Source organism: Anser anser (assembly GCF_964211835.1).
Source record: "Anser anser genome assembly, chromosome: Z".
Lineage (NCBI taxonomy): Eukaryota > Metazoa > Chordata > Aves > Anseriformes > Anatidae > Anser > Anser anser.
Genome location: NC_139723.1, coordinates 48,625,180 through 48,639,903, shown reverse-complemented (window position 1 = coordinate 48,639,903; position 14,724 = coordinate 48,625,180). Strand labels below are relative to the sequence as shown.

Here is a 14,724-nt window from a genome sequence, read left to right as displayed (position 1 = left end):
TGTGGAAAATGTAAGGTCCCAGCGGGGAAAAGAAAAAGGTTAAGGCTGAGGGAAACGGACAATGGGAAGGCCCAATGATGGCTCTGCAAGTAAGATAAAGGGGGTTTGTGGTTAGGTAAAGGAGGGGAAAAAAGGGTAGAAAGACAGAAAAAAAGGGGAGACACTGGGAATATGGAGAGATTGTGGCAGAACTAGACAAAATGAGAAAAAGGAAATACAAAGACAAAAGGAAGTATGAGCTCTGGCTTTATAAAGTAAAGTGTTTTTTTTTTTTTTTTTTGAATTGAACTAGTCTAAATGGGAGGGAAAATGTACAGGACAGAAAAGTGCCAAATATAACTGTAAACAGAGAGGAAGTAGGAAAATGGAAAAATAAAAAGAGGCAGAAAAGAGAGGAGGGGAATAAACACTACAGATTTACTTTTTTTTTTTTCTCAGTTCTTGTGCATTGTCACATGTCCTTGGGAGAGTACTTGATTCTGATTAAAAATCAAGCAAACAACCAAAACAGAGTTTTAATGACAGCAAGTCCTCCATTTTTTTTTCATTGATACCATTACTGTACTATGAGTAGACCAGTGGTCTCCAAGCATCTTGGATCATGCAACTCTAAAACATTTTATTTTGAGCAGGCACCCCTGATACATGTATCTATTAATTTATGAATTACATAAATGCACGGCTATACTAGAATATTATGTACATTATAAAAATATACACAAGTTAAAAAGATTAGATAAAGATGATGTTTGCACTATTTTAAATTTATTTAATTTTATTTATTAATGGTACAAAAATATATTCTTCCTATACCACAGTGGACTGTCCTGCACAACCCCTAGCGTGCATGTACCTCTACCCCCACTACTTTGGACACCATTGGAGAGCACTGTAACAAAATGTTTTAAGCTCTATAATGAGGTCTCTGCAAAGTTATTGTTGACATTTCTGGTGGCCTTGGTGATATCACAAGGTACAGAGCTGTCTTGGCTCTTCATGGAAATGGAATCTGGGTGTTTGCAGTCCTGCACAGGAACTGATTCTAATATAGCTATTTAGTACAATAGAAAAACAAATATATGGTCATTCAGTCTGACCATATTTGAATTTTCTAGGTTCTTATTTTGTTTGTACTAGCTAGAAGGACCAAAATTACAGTTTTCCAAAAACATAGACAAACCATTCTGAAGGCAGTTGCCATGATTTTGAAGTTTCCAGTCTTGCTACAACTAATTAGACCTGAAAGTATTTGCTGAAGACATTGAGAATTTTAATCTGTTTGGGCCTTTTATATTCTTAAAAGATTTTTCCCGAAGTAGAAGCTGTAAATCAAAGTGGGTTTTGTAAGCCCTTTGAAGCAGACCTGCAATCAAGCTCCAGTTGCCCAGATAAGATTAGACTAACTGCTTCAGGGGTAACTTTGTTTACATGTGTTGTATTTTAAATTTCTAATGTGTTTAATGTTACATATTAATGGGAAATTCAAACCTTCAATGATAAATCATACTGTGTTTTCTTGAGAATTGTATGCCTGAAAACACCTGCCTTCATTATGTTATCTTTCCATGTGCTTTCCTGTGGAAATTCATGTAATAAAGGTTATGGGTAGGTAACAGCTGTAAGCAGACAGAGAATTCTGTTTAAATAATACTTCTTCATTTCTGTGTAATAATGTTTACATTTATTTTTTACTGATATACATTTTATTATGCCTAGAAGCAGCAATTCTGTGCACTAATGAACAGCAAACATTGACAGTGAGATACAAACATGCTAAAACAATGAATTTATTAAAGTTATTTTTAGATGAGATTACAGCTAAAAGCATTCTAATTTTGGTTACGCCCTTTGCTGCATATACCCTAATTGCTAGATATTAATACATTAAACATACTAGGATGAAAAAACTTTATTATAGACAGTCTAGCTGATACTGTTCAATGGGGAGGCTCTGGCTTTGAATGCTGTAGGAATATATAAACATCTATCTATGCTAGCAGGAAAATTGGCAAATGATATTACTCTCTTTAGATGAATTTATACTTATGTTTCAAGTATGTACTCCTAGGTCAGTGTGGCTGTCTTTTTCTTTCTTTCTTTCTTTTTTTTCCTGACTTCCTTTTCATTTTACAGGTTTTCTGGACAACGTTAATCAGCAATATTGACTGTCCTTGTTAATGACTCAAGGACCAGAACTGGTAAATCCCAAAATTTGTATTAAATCTTCCTGAGCTTGACCCTTCTGCTGAGAATATGAACTCAGTAACTGTTGCAAGACAGACACTGGTTATCATAGTATTGGACCAAGAAAATTGCCAATCTTCAGTATGCTTCCCCATGCTGGCATCAAGCAATTCCTCTGCACTTTGTTTTTAACTCACTTTATAAACACAAATCCATCATTCTTTTCAAATGCTGGAGAAGCAGTTGAAGTCAACTCAAAGATAAAAGTGTCTGTATCCTGTTAGCTATCTGCTACCCTTTAAGTAGTCTTTAATGATTATACTGTTTGTGAGAGGATACAAGCAGATTGATAGGAAGACAATGCTGTATTGTGAAATAGAAATGATACTATCAATTAGACATTTTTTTTAAATGTTTTCTATAGAGCTGAGTGTAGATAGCGTCTGGAATTTAGTTCCAAATAGAATGCATTCTGTAAAGTTTTATAAGAGATCTGTTTCCCTGAGGATGTTTATGGGCCTTTTCAACAAGGAAGAGCTAGTGAATTCAAGCCCAACCCTATCCGGTATATCAAAAACATATGTTGAACCACAAAAAGTCCTGAGTTTATCCCTCTCCCTCAAGACAAACTATTCCAAATCTAGTACTTCTGATTTACCTCTTGGGTTTTGAACTTTCAAAGGATGTTCAACTTATATTGTTAAGCACCAGCTGCAACACACACTAAAAATACTTATTTGAAAAACTAAAGAATAGATTCTGGTGTAACTATAGTATTCTAGAGAGAACAGAGAGTCTGGAGTCTTCAAGGCAAACGTTGAAACTTCAAGCTGATGAAAGAGGCATGGGAGTTGACTCCACCAAATACTAGATGCACTTGAGTTTGCACTTTTCTTTATGTGGTCCTATTTGCACAACCATTTCTGAGATTCTGCATTCTTGGGGCTTGGAGGTCTTGGCGCGTGCCTGAGGTCGTAACTGATGGGTTGCATTAGGTTACATGGCAGGGAAGATCACAGCTTTGGCCTCACTGATCCCAGGACTTCTCTGACTTTAGGATATTTGTAATCTAGAAGATTTCAGTACTACAACTGAAGTATCAAACATATCACTAAGTGTTGATCAGACATTAAATGTAGCCCTCTCATGCTTTAAATTTACCAGGTCCATACTGAGATGTTTTTCTGTTCTAGCATTATCTAAATATTAAGAAGAGCCTTAAGCTGTGAAGAAGTTTCTCCTAAGCTGACTTCTATGTCCCTTTATTTTATTTATTTATTTTTTTTCTCCAGTGTCCTTTTATGTCCTTTTATTACTTGGCCCTGAAACAATAATGGCCTTCACCTGACAGTACTGTTCAGATCTTAAATACATCTCTAATTCAGTTTCTAACTCAAGAGTAGTCCAAAGAAAGAAATTGGCTTCCTATGAAGTTTCGGGTAGCTTTCTTTCTCATTGAGGAAACACTGGAAAATTTGGTGAGTGCAAGGGACATCATGTATATCAAGGTGGAAGTGAAATCCTGTTGAAGGGAGGAAGCAGCCACATTCTCCAGGCAAGCAATTCCAGATCACAAGGCACTGCTTCACTCCGGTTCTGGGTTGGAATATGGTACTTTCAAACCGTGATGGCCAGATATCAGCCATATTAATTAATTAATTAATTTATTTATTTTCCCCTCTCTGCTGGAACCAATTAGGAGTAATCGGAGTAATCACTAATATTTCCCTTTAAGATGTGATTAATGATCTCCAGGATTAGCACCAATGAGACATACAGGAGCCATTCACATCTCAGACCTTTTGTTTTACCAGTCAGCAATCTCTGTCATTAAGTTGATATGCAGTCTGTATTGAGAAACTTAATTGTAGAGCTGCAGGCCTTCCAAGGCAGATATTAAGACAGCCTGAATATATTTGTATAATACTTCACAGGTAAATACATCAAATAAAATAGCATCCCTTTGGGGACTGGGGAAAGTTTGGGGGGAGCGGGGGAGGGAGGGACACAGGACAGAGAAGGGTTGGAAAGGGGGGGGTAATAAATAAAAGCTTGAATTTGGAAGTCCTAATGAGGCATACATTTCAAAAAAAAAAAAATGTCGTTATTACTGAACAGTCTTTTAGGCTTTTTGTATGTAGCAACATGTTACTGAGTATTCACTCTACAGGACAAATAGATCAGATAGTACTGCTTAAATTTTAGTGATATTCTGAAATAACAGCATGCAAAAACATTTGTGCCTGTTATATCACTTTAATTTGTTACCTTGCTTTGAGGAGGATGTTTCTAAATTGAAAGTGATTTCTATACTGCCTGTCCTTCAGTCAATCTATGATTTATAGATACATTTCTCTGACTCTGAAGAAGTGTTGTCTCTCCCTGGTTACTTGTGACATACAATAACAATTGTGAAGCTCAGTGGACATAATCTAATACCAAAAATGCAAAATAAACAGGGAAAATGCTTCTACTCTACATTCTTTCAATTAAAATGACCTTGGATAGTACCCAAAATAAAATTAGCTTTAAAAAAAAAAAGGCAAAGAAGAGTTTACTTACATATATCTATTTTTAATTAAAAATATTCCCAACACTGTTTCTCCTATTTTGTTTTTATGATTTTCATACTTAATCAATCACACCACAAAGATGAAGTTGCTAAACAATGTACATGTAGGATTTGGGTGGTGGAGGGGGGTTATGCCCTGAAAAGCATATGAGTTGAAACAGCAATATCAAGAGTGTTAAGCTTTAGATAAGTGAGATGAACTAAAAGAACAAACTTGATTATGATCTCTGTAGTTGTGGAATAAGCAATTATTTGTGCATAGGAAGACATTTGACCTAAAAGCATCCACAGCATTGTGAAACAATAGTATTTCGCTCTTTGCCCTTTTCTGTTGGCTGGACTGTGAATCTCTAAGGGTTTATGTTCCAGCCATGGTGCACTTCAAGGGGAGGACCCAAATTTTACCCAGTCTCGGACAGCTTCTTGTTCTGATCAAGCCTGCTGAAGAACACCCCCTTTTTAGAAAGTAGCTCTCATCACACCCATTTACAAGTTTGTTTTGTTTAACAAGCTCATTTATTGACTCCTTTGTTTTTCATTCTCTAGGATTAAAGCACGGCTCTGGTTCACATCCAGGAGGAAGGCTAGTCCAACGCCTGCATGAAACCGTCTCTGCAGCAAGGGCCAGCAGGAAACTGGTATGTTGCTCAGGCCTCACTGGAGAGTTAGTCTGAATCCATGGGAAGGTCTGATCATTTTGTTGCTCAGCACGGAGTAAGGTTCACCATCTGTGATTCCTTACACATATAATCAATATAAATGTATGCTACAAAACACCACGTGTACTGGAAAACAGCGGCCAAACTGGTCCAGCAGACAGTCTGCGCGATACGTGAAGCCAGCAGGACCCTTTCTGCTCTCGGTATCTGTTGCTGTGCAGACGTTACCTCAGATCATTTAAAGACTTGGTTGTGTGTGGTGCTGTTTTTTTGTTTGTTTGTTCGTTTAGTTTAGTTTAGTGTAGTTTCCTTTTTTTTTTTTTTTTTTTTGACCCCAATTAGCATTCTTTTCGCTGTGCTTGGCTTAAGTCATGGCTACCTTTTTCATCTTCATAATGTCTCCGGTCTGTCTAATTCAGACAGGAAGAAAATTGCCATGACAGATACATGCTGTTATCTGTATGTTCAGCCTGAAGTTTCAATTGAGAAGTCATTTTCTAAAAAATCTTTGCTGTCTGAGTTTGGGATGCATTGTATATAAACATGTAGTATGTTCACAGCTGTTGGGTGTGGGGTTTTTGTTGTTTTATTTGTTTGTTTGTTCATTTTTGCTCCATGCAGCTTACTCCATTAAATTCTGTGGAGGTAGAAGTTAAATATAAAATGTTGGTATCAGTCCAACATGTACATCTGGCTTGCTTAGCAAATGTACTTCTGTGGCAGTACAACAAGCAGTGGGGGAAGGGAATGGAACCAAAAAGCAAGAGAGAAATAGTAGAGAGAAATAGTAGGTTGGTAGCAAAAGGACTCGAAGGAAAATTAAAGGGGTCAGTAGAAGAGAACTTCCCTGTTATAGTGTTGTCTAACCTTCAGAGTACAAAGAATGGCATGCTTACACTGAGAACTATGTCTTGCCTTGTGCATATTTTGTACTTTATCAGGCATTTTTCCCTTACTTTCTTCCTCTAATTATTTATCTTAACATTAAATGACAGCAATCGAGAAGACAACAGGGAAGTGAAGTTCTGTTTTCTTACACCTTTTTCTTTTCTTTTTTTCTTTTCTTTTTTTTTTTTTCTGGTGTGTTGTGAAGCTCACCATTTTTTCATTGTTCCTTTATATGAAGCTGTTCATGAATGTGTATATCTCAGTAATCTGAGTTTTTGGAGCTCTCTAGAGGATGAGTTTGTAAGTGACCTTTCAGCTTTCCCTTTCAGCACTTATAAACCGTATTGAAAAACATTTCTAAAAGTTAGGTGGCACTGAAAATGTTTGAGCCTCAGTATAATTCCTAGTCCTCCGAAGTACATATGATCACAGGAAATAAAAGGTGATCATAAAATGGCACAGTTCTTCAGCTGCTGCTGCTGCCTATGCTGCTTTGCAGTTGCAAAATAAAACCAAGGTTTAAGTTAACTGGCTTCATTTTCTACATGACTCATAACAGGAACATGCAATTAATCTGATGAGCAGTTACTTCTTAAAAACTTACAGATCTGGTTGTGGTATTTACCACTTGTTGGGATGTCCTAAGTAAAATTTATGTGCACAGTTACAGATTCTAGAAAGCTGCTGTTCAGGAATGTAAGGTCTTGGCATTACAATGAATATTACTAAGCAGGTATCAGTGGTGACTAGAAGAAGAAAAATGACTTAAGAGTTCATTTGTGTAGAAGAGAAGAATAAAAAATTAGATTTTTATATCCAGGGTGCCCATATGCTGGAGCCTACTGCAATTCTGGTTCTATTACCTTAAAAATAAATGATGTATCAAATTGGAAAAAAGAATGATAAAGCACGCTAAGGATGAGATATTAAACAGTTTCCATGTAAGGAACAAGGAAACATACTCTATGTATTTAGAGTGGAAAATAAATGAGTAGGGAAGAACATGTATGAGTGGCATGGAGAAGGAACGACTGTATTTTTCAGTGTAAGAACTATGGAGTATCAAATGAAACAAGTACGTGGAAGCTCCAAACCTGGCAAGAAGAGGTATTTCTCACAAGAAGCAGTTAGGCTGTAGAATAAGTTGTCATGAGGCATTATGGATGCTAGGAACTTATGTGAATTCAGAAAGCAACAGGCTCTTTTAATGGCTGGAAAATGAAAGTGTATCAGAGGTGATCCAGAGCCTCCAGTCGCTGGGAGATGGGTGACTAGATAACCAAGTGTTGGTGTATGTTTAGTTAACTATTTCTTATATTCTTATCATCTCTTGTCACCAGCTACTGTTGGTACAAGCTACTGTGCTAGACAAACCTCTGCTCACCAGACAGATAGTCCAAATTTATTTATTTATTTATTTGAATAAACCTCACTGAAGTCAGTAATGGTCATTACATTTCGCCACAATGTCTTGTTTTAGAGGCTGACTTCAAAGAAGTGGCATGTGTTTTACAATTACTGAGTATGTCAACCTGAATTCTCTGTTGTTTTAAATGAACTGTGTTTTGCAGCACTGCAAATGCACATCAGAGAATCAAGGGACTCATTTCTGATGGTCAAATACTTCTTGTTTTTACATTTGGCTGTCATTCATATGAGACACTTCAATTCCTGTTTTTGTAAAAAAACAAAAGGTCAGGATGATATCCTATGCAGGGAACCCAACAGATAACTTTTCCTGTAACAGTAATTAGCCTTTGTATTTGTTCTTTCCCAAAAGGAAAAAAGGTTCAGTCAGCCATTTGGTGACATACTGTGTTGACAGAAAACTGAAAATTTACTGGAAATAAACCCCTCCAGTTTTACGTAGGCATATGGTTGCTTTGATACAATACAAGGTAAGTATTATTCTATGGTATTACTAAAAAGTGCATCAAATGTGTTTTCATGCAGTTTTAGAGAAGTCTTTTTTAATAAAAAGAGTATAGTTTTGAGGACTATGGCCTGAATGCATATTGGAGTTTAGAGCCCAAAGCTGTGCACAAAGATTTGCAATAGTAAATTATATTGTACAAGAGATCTGTTTTGCACTGTGTGATGGAAGCTTTGTTTTAAACCTCTGTTTTATGCCATGGGAATGTACCTTCCCTTGGTGTCCTAAGGTTGCAATTTAATTGTTAGTTTTTCAAAGATACAAAAAGTATCTTACCTGCATATGTCTCTTCTTGGATGAAATGGATTACCTGCAAATACAGCTTTTACACTTGTGTTTGGGAATGCTTTATAAGTGTTATAGCTTTTTTTTTTCCTTTTTTTCTGGAAGTATTTATGAATGCTTTTTAGTTATCTGATGTTCCTGAGCATTTCTACTTCTAGATATTTATACTGTGCCTTCAATCAGATATGTAATTCTTAAATATACATGCAAAACATTTATAATAGATTTCTCAACAGTGGAAGCCAGACTTTCCTTCTTTCTCCAAGATTAAGACAACACATTTGTGTGTGTGTGTGTATCTGCTGTATTGTATATATCTGCCAATGTGAGTGAGGATCAGAAATCTGGGTTTCGTGTTCTGCTCTTCCTTTTGTAAATTTCTCAGTACGTTAACTAAAATTGTTGTCTACTAAACACAAAATTAGACCCCCCAAAAACTCAGGACATATATTTATGGCACAGAAATATTATGCATGTTCTGCATTATTATTATTAATTATGCATGTAGAAATGCAATAAAGTGATAATGTTAAATGCATGAGATGAAACACAGTCATAGATATTCCAAATAGTCTCACTAAATTCTGGCAGGCAACTTGTAGGAGATAATGCATTTAATGATTTTTAGTCTGCTTTATGGATTATGAAATATAAGAGCTCATACCCCATAATTATCAAAAAAATATAATAGATATGTAAAGATCTGTAGACTGCAGCTTTTGGTTTAAGAGCACAGCACTCCAGACTGGACTCTCCTTGGATTGACTAGACTAGTAGTTTTTCTGGTTACATTTTGTTTCCATTTCTTGATCAAACAGGCAGACAGGACCAAATAGCCCTTAGGGTTACCAGTAGCTCATTTAACAATCAGTTTCCATTAAATGTAAGCCAAATTTACTACTGCAGTTGCCTAGTATTTTTGGCATTACATATCAACCCTAATCACATTGAAATAAATATTGAAGTGACTTGGAAGGTGGAGACCTTCAAAGAAAAGCCTTCCCATGGAAAAGTATTTAAATACAGAAGACAGTCAGATTAAATCTTTTAAGTCACATTGAACCAAAATGCAAACACAGCGGAAAAAAATCATTTTAATTACTTCTTGGTGTGAGACTACTCAGCATATGGATAGCTTTGGTAAGAATTGTGACTTTTACTGAGATGATATTAAAAATTAATGCAATATGAGTTTGCATTTTGTATTTTCCAAACTGTAATTTACAGAATTATGGAAGACAAAATACAGCCATATCTCCCTCCCCTCCCCTCGCTTTCCCTCTATGTTTTTCTGCTATATATGTCTGGCTACTCAGCCTATTCTCATTTGGTCCTCATAGTTGTCTCCAACCTTTCTTTAAAATCCCAGTTCACAAATCCTCCTTTCAACCTTCATTGCAGCCTATGCTCCCATCATTAACAGGAGTTTTGAAATGATTCTGCTGGTTCACTGTCAGTGTCTGCTTACAGAGTATAACATTTAAAAGACAAAAGAAAAAAAATATCTCATTTTTTCTTGTTGGCTTTCAACACTTTCTGATCTCTATATGACCCAGAATCTTGAAATTCCAATGTGTTTCTCTGCTGTAAAATTGTTGGTAACATCTGAAGTGAAGAGGCAGAATGAAAGGTAGGGTTTTGATAGAACTCAACTCAGTGGATCGATTAGGGGAAGCTTTAGGGAGGTCTGTGAAATCCTTGAAGCACACAGAGCAGAGTCTGAAGCCTTGTTATGTTCGCCACATGACACAGGTTTTTGCTGTCTGTTTTTAGTGCTATTAATTTCAGTAGTAATAAATGAAGTCTCTAGTAAGACTTTCTTCACACTTTCTCACAGACCTGCAAAAAGAGAGCTGAGTGCTAAGTGGCTTTGTTCTGACGTGAATTAACAAAATGGCACGGTCCTTCAGTGGGAAGGGAAGACTACAAGGTGGAAATGTCAGAGGGGAATTGTAATACACTATGACACAAGAAGACACACTGAAACTACTCCCTCCTAAAACCTGGTTACAGATCTAAGCATTCCTCTAGTGTGCAATTTAAACGCTTTCATCTTCTATTTTAAGCTGTCATTACATCTTGTTAACTGCTGCTAGCTTTGGTTGAAGCACAGCATTTCAATGGAGGAGCAGGAGTTTACCAACAGCAAACCTCTTCAGCCTAGGCAGCCTTTGTTTTATTTCAGGAATCTCACTTTTCTTTGCCACACAATATGTTAAACTCCCAGAGAGGTAATTAAAAATACATGTGTTTAGTATGATAATTTAAAACACAGCTACTATATGGAAAAGGTATTACCACAGAGTACCCGGGATGAGTGCCAGAAAGGCTTAACAAGGAAAGAAATATGTATGTTTGTTCTCTTACCTGCAGTACACCAACAAAAGCAAAATTTTCTGAATCACAAGGATCTGGATAGGAATTCAGAGTTAGGCCCTGATTTTGAATGGTAACTGGACACACTTACCACTGACCCCCCAGTCCACTAGAATTTATTTTTCCTTAGAAATACAAAAGGTGGCTTCCTTACTTATTTTGAAATCATCAGACCATGGTCACCACATCAATGGCCTCTTTCAAATCTGCCTTTTGGTATTTTTAAGGTTTGCGATATACTTTTGACACAAGGATTTGTCTGCTTAAACCCAAAGCAGTGTGAGGGAAGAAGTCATGCCAGATGTAGACGCAATGCTTCAGTGCACCATTTGGGTTTGATACCGAGATTTCAAACAGCCAAGTAATCTTGCAAATCCAATCTTTCACATACTTAGGGGTTTAGGTTACTGTTATATCCACATGTAACCATCACTTTTGGAAACTGTAGCTGTTAGGTGATAATTCCATTCTGTAATTGATCTACTGTTTTTACAGTTGACAGATATTTGTGATTTGAGTCAGGTTAACGAGAAGCATGTGTGTGTGTCATTTAAAATATATGTATATATAACACAATGCATTTAGCTTCGGATTACCTCATGTATGTAGAAGTGTTTCTACTTTTTGCCCCCACACAGTGAGTACCAACAAACATCTACCCATATATCACTGAAACGAGATCTTTGCACACCCTGGACTGGGAATGTTGATCAGCAGTCTGAAGAAGCGTATAAGAAGTAAATGGTTCTTTCTGGTCTTGGACCCATATCTTTCCAATGGATAAGCAGTGCTGTTCTGATAAAGGATAAGCAGTTTCCAATGGATAAGCAGTTCTGTTTCACTTGGCATTCTCAAGGAATAGTTCAGGAATATATGAAGAAAGATAACTGAAGGAGTGTTTTGATGTAAAAGTGGTTTTCAGGATGTCAGACACATGCTAAAAAAAAAAATAAAAGTCCATTCAGTAAAAAGAGTACACCAAGTATTAATTTGCTACTGTTTCACTGTGTATGAACACAATTGCCCATCCAAATAGACAACTGAATTAATAATTGAGCATGTGCGTTTCATGGGCAAGCACAGTAGTACATGTGTAAAATAGATGTCCAGTGCAGTGCAGATTTTGTTTTGTTTTATTTTAAAATGGACATTTGCTTTCCAGCTGAAATATTTGAACTTCACATTAAACAAAGATTAGCTGCCGTCAGTTTGGCTTGGTCTTCAAAACTAAAGTCACTGGCAAATGTGAATGCTCAGTTTGTGTGTGCATTTGTTGAAGCGAGGCAAAGATTTACAGTCGCACGTGTTAAAAGGATTGCGCTCCCGGGCATTAAAAAAAAGTTAAGCTAAAGAAGACAAAGGCGTGATCAAAGGGAGATGAAAACGCCTTATTCATATACCCAAGGGCTTCCTTCGCCGTGGTTTACTGCAAGTTAGGAATTGCCCCAGCCTGTCCCGCTTCTCTGCAGACAAATCTGTGCAGCACCGCGCTGCTCCAGACCTCGGTCACGAAGGGGGCGGCCTGAAATCGGCCTCCTCGATGGATGGTGGCCACTGGGCGGTGGCGGGTGGCCAGGAGCCCTCGCCCCTCGGCCCCGAAACGAGGGCGACCGCCAAGGTTTCGGGCCGGTTGGGTTTGCAGTTTGAGGTTCAGTCACTAGATGTCTCCTCGGGCTGCACGCGAACACGGGCCGGCTGCGCTCAGCGGTAAACAAAGAAGAAATGGCTAGAACTGAAGTTACGGGGCAGCGTTTATAGGAATATGCATGAGTTATCACTTGGTTCCCAGCTGTCTGGAATTCTCCCAAGGAAATAATTAAGTTGGAAAATGTTGGCTGTATTTCCGGAACCGTTTCATTCAAAGCATTTTGAATCTGATCAGGGCTTTTTTTTTTTTTTTTTTTCCCTTCTTCCTTTTTTTTTTTTTTTTTTTTTTCTTTCCGATTTGTAGAGAGTTTGGCCCAACCTCAGTGCACTGGAAACGGTGGGAGGTCCCAAACTTAAGAGCAGCCCGTTGTCAGATCTACATCAAAGCCAGCAACCTGGGCGGCTGCCCTGGAGCTCCGGGTCTCCAGCGAAGGTAAGTGCTGGAGCTCCTCAGTCCCTCCGAGTTTCTACATCAGACCGATGATGTGCTTTGCTGGGGAACAGCTGCGGGCACCGGTTCCTTAAAATCGAGAATATTTTGGGCTTTGGTTTGATAGTAGTCCAAATCAGACCATACATTTGTATAGGCATGTGTATATATGCAGAAACCAGAATCAGATTTTCCAGCTAGCTCTTTTCCCAGGTCAGAGGCTGCCCGGGCACCGGCTCACGTAAGTACCTTTATTTTCTTTAAGCCCAAACGCGTGAGTAACTTTATTCTCTATGTTTCCCTAAGCCTGAACGGAACGAAAACCAGCTGGTACCCGCCCGCTTCTCGCCGCCCTCCCTTGCTGCGGGTTTGTGCCTCCCCTCGCTGCCGCCGCTCACACCCGGCAGGGACCCCCACCACCACTACAACCTCCCCCCCCAGCACCTGCGCCTTTGCACCGCATTTTGGGGGCTCGGGCACCCCGCGGCACCTCTCTCCCTCCCCACCGCCTAGCTGCCGCTCCTGGGGGTCGCGGTGCCGACCCCCCCCCCCCGAAGGTACCCTCGCGGCGCCGGGCGGGGCGAGGGGCGGGCGGCTCGGCCCCGCTCCTCCCCGTGCCGGGGGCGGGCCGGGACGGAGGAGGAGGAGGAGGAGGAGGCGGCGGTGGAGGGGCGCAGCCGCCTCCTTTCGGGGCCGGGAAGCGTCGCCCCCGGGGGGGTTGCGCCGTCGGCGGCCGCTGCCAGTTGCGTAAGGGCGGCAGCCGGGGCGGGGAGCCGCGGGGGGTGTCGAGCAGCCGTGCGGCCGCTCGCCCGCCGTGTCCGGGGTGGGGAGCGCCATGCCGCCGCCCTGAGCGCGCCGCCGCGACGCGACGGGCCCAGGTGAGAGCGGGGGGGAGGCACCGGCACCGGGACCTGGGGGGGGGCAGAGAGGGAGCGGGGGGAGAGGGCCGCGCTGCCGGGCGGCCGCCCCGCACCGGCCTCTTTTGTTCCCGGCAGCGGGGAGGGAAGGGAAGGGAAGGGAAAGGAAGGGGAGGGGAAGGGAGCGGCCCGGCCCGGCCCCGGTGACCCCGTGCCGGGTCCGTGCGGCCGGCGGCAGGTGTGGGCAGGGCGGCAGGTGGTGCGGGGAGCCGCGCTGCTGCCCCTCGGGCCGGCGGCAGGGCAGGGGTCGTGTGTCCCCCCAGCGTTTGGGTTAGGGGCTGCCCTCCCGGCTCGTGGCTCGCTGTACTTGCCCAAAGGCTGTGGGGGGGGGGGAGAGGGGAAGAGAAAACAAAAAAGCCACCCCGCAACAGCAATGGGGGCTGTATTTCTCAGCCCTCCTAATGAAAGCGGGCGTGCGGTGACAATTGTGCTACATCACGGCTCAGTCCGGGCTGTGTGTCGGAGATGCCGTCCTCGGTTATGTTTTAAAGGTTGAACCAGTGGTGTGGAGTCTCTTTAAAACCGAAGGGACTTTATATCCCTTAGTCGTTATGACAACGAAATAGCGTCCCGGGCTGCAAAGCTAATTAATTGAGGTGGGTAAAACAGCACTTGAAATTTTGGGGTAGCATCAGCCCGGTTTTGATGCAGCACGGCAAAAGATTTGTAGGAGTGTGGTGCCTGCATTACTGATGTGAAACGGCCCCTGGATAGCAGTAGGGAGGAGCAGGAGAGGATCATCTTTGTTCTTACAGAGCGTGTGGCTGCTTTGTCTGCAGGGATCCTGCGCGCTGCCTCTGGCAACGTGAGGTCTTCTGCCAGGTCGAGCTTGT

General features: G+C 40.6%; 1 protein-coding gene across 2 annotated transcripts in view; it reads left to right on the top strand.

Annotated features, from left to right (window-relative positions):
- Positions 1–8,083: 8,083 nt before the first annotated feature.
- Positions 8,084–14,724, top strand: part of CEMIP2 (cell migration inducing hyaluronidase 2) — a 54,761-nt gene continuing 48,120 nt past the window's right edge. The window contains exons 1-2 of one of the 2 annotated variants that reach the window (XM_083819227.1): positions 8,084–8,201; positions 12,849–12,977. The gene's annotated coding sequence lies outside the window, so the exon portion shown is untranslated. Of the gene's footprint in view, positions 8,202–12,848; positions 12,978–13,619; positions 13,853–14,724 lie in introns of those variants that run through there. The other variant, XM_083819226.1, reaches the window with a different exon arrangement.